At 46.6% G+C, this 2,500-nt stretch overlaps 1 protein-coding gene across 1 annotated transcript in view; it reads right to left on the bottom strand.

Annotated features, from left to right (window-relative positions):
• Positions 1-2,500, bottom strand: part of LOC113826608 (protogenin) — a gene marked incomplete at its 3' end in the record, with an annotated part of 144,988 nt that overhangs the window by 100,103 nt on the left and 42,385 nt on the right.

Raw genomic sequence — 2,500 nt, 5'->3', positions numbered from 1 at the left:
AATCAATTACAGATTTCTCGAACCTAAGCTAGTATGACAGATGTATCGAACCTAAACCAGTATGACAAATTTGTCGAACCTAAACCAGTATGACAGAGTTATCGAACCTAAACCAGTATGACAAATTTATCGAACCTAAGCCAGTATGACAGATGTATCGAACCTAAACCAGTATGACAGATGTATCGAACCTAAACCAGTATGACAGATTTATCGAACCTAAATCAGTATGACAGACCTCTAACCTAAACAAATATGACAAATTTATCGAACCTAAATCAGCATGACAGATCTCTCGAACCTAATTCAGCATGACAGATCCCTCGAACCTAAACTCATATGACAGTTCTCTCCAGCCTGGACTAGCATCACAGATCATCTGAGGCAAGCCCAGCATGGCGGTGACTCGAGCACCATACACGTCGTCCGGATCCCCCCATTCACCTGAATCATTTACAAACCGCATCAAAGTGAATGAAACTGACCAGGCATTTGCGATCTAAGTGGACGCAGCTAATACCCGGACGCTACTTAAGCTTCACTTGTCTGCTCGACCTCTGCGATCTAACTCAGTCCTGCTTAGCGGAAAGCGTGCTTGTAAATACATAAAGGGGTGATGAAAGGGTCCGTCGAATCAGAATCACCGTCTCTTTGTTACCGGTTCTCACCTGAAACGACTGCGTGGGGGCGGGGGGGTGGGGGGTGGAATCAAATGTTAATCGGGAATTATTATATTAATTAATTTGGCTTTAATTACTCCGAGGGAACTTTGACGCCGTGGATTTTCGCAGATCTGAAAGTCACGCTTAACCACATTTGCAACAGAGAGGGAGAAGCGGGTTGCAGGATTTGCAATGCCGTGATGCGCCGGAGAGTGACTGTCCCCGCTTCACACGACACACTTCTGCGGTGTCCGTGACGTTGTGCAACACGAGGTGAAGCGGTCCACGCCCCGGAGTACGTACCTGCGCCGAGGTCTTCAACTACGCATGCCACGGACCATCATGGGATTCATCCGTGGGCTTTGCTTTGGGCGATTCATCGTGCTCTCTCTCTCTCTCTGTCTCTCTGTCTCTCTCTCTGTCTCTCTCTCTCTCTCTCTCTCTCTCTCTCTCTCTCTCTCTCTCTCTCTCTCTCTCTCTAACTCCCCTTTTTCTTTCTACTTTCCTCCTCCTTACTCTACTCACCCTCCCTCCCTCCTTTCCTCTACCACCTCTAGCCTTGATTTCTTTCTATATCTTTCTTTCTCTTTCTCTCTCTTCTGAACACACACAACACATTATTATTATTATTATTATTATTATTATAAATACACACACACACACACACATATATATATATATATATATATATACATACATATATATATATATATACATACATATATATATATATATATATATATATATATATATATATGTGTGTGTGTGTGTGTGTGTGTGTGTGTGTGTGTGTGTGTGTGTGTGTGTGTGTGTGTGTGTGTGTATGTGTATGTATGTATGTGTGTGTGTGTGTGTGTGTATATATATGTGTGTGTGTGTGTGTGTGTGTGTGTGTGTGTGTGTGTGTGTGTGTGTGTGTGTGTGTGTGTGTGTGTGTGTGTGTGTGTGTGTGTGTGTGTGTGTGTGTGTGTATAAAAAAATTATATAAAAAAACGGCCACTTCGGCCCCCTGGAGGAAGCCAGGTGAGAAGCAAGCAAGGATGACCAGTCAGAGCGCCGCCAGAAGTCACGCAGTCAAGCACACTACCCTCCGCCTGGCTCCCCTTCGGACTCCCCTTGGGGCTCCCCGCACCATCGCGCTCAGGCACCACCCCAGTTCCCCGGATCGCTTGTTTTTTTGTTTACTTGTTATTTATGTGTTGTGCTCTTTCAACATTGAAGAGTCAAGCTGTACTTACTCCTATCACTATCCACCAGTCCCCTAGTACTGAGGCTTTCACCACCGAAGTGGAGCCTCTTGCAATATTCATAAATAAAATAAAACAAACAAACAAACAACACACACAGAAGACGATTCCCCCAGAGGTAAGAAGCAATAAAGACAGGGTTTGGCAGTATTCTAAAGAGGACCTCAAATCCTTCTTTAAATTGCCAGTGGAAGCGAGTGTTAAAGGGACAACCACAAATAACTCACGACGGGTTGACGGGAAGGGGGAGAACGAAGGGGGGAGGGGAGGGAAGAGTGGAAAAAGGGAAGAGGGAAGAGGGAAGAGGGGAAGAAGTGGGGGAGGGAAGAGGGAGAACGAAGGGGAAGAAGTGGGGGAGGGAAGAAAGGGAGAACGCTCAAAGGGGAGAGGGGAGGGAAGAGGAAGGAACAGAAGGGGGGAGAGGGAGGGAAGAGGAGTGGAGAAAGGGGGGGAGAGGGAAGAGGGGAAGAAGGAGAACGAAAGGGGGAGAGGGGAGGGAAGAGGGAAGAAGGGATGGGGGAGGGAGAGAAGAGGGGAAAGGGTAAAAGAGAGGGGAGAAAGAAGAGGAGAAGAAAGGGGGAGAGGGAGGAA

Source organism: Penaeus vannamei, chromosome 5 (assembly GCF_042767895.1).
Source record: "Penaeus vannamei isolate JL-2024 chromosome 5, ASM4276789v1, whole genome shotgun sequence".
Taxonomy (NCBI): Eukaryota; Metazoa; Arthropoda; class Malacostraca; order Decapoda; family Penaeidae; genus Penaeus; species Penaeus vannamei.
Note: the sequence above shows the minus strand (reverse complement) of the source record. Positions and strands in the feature narration are given on the sequence as shown.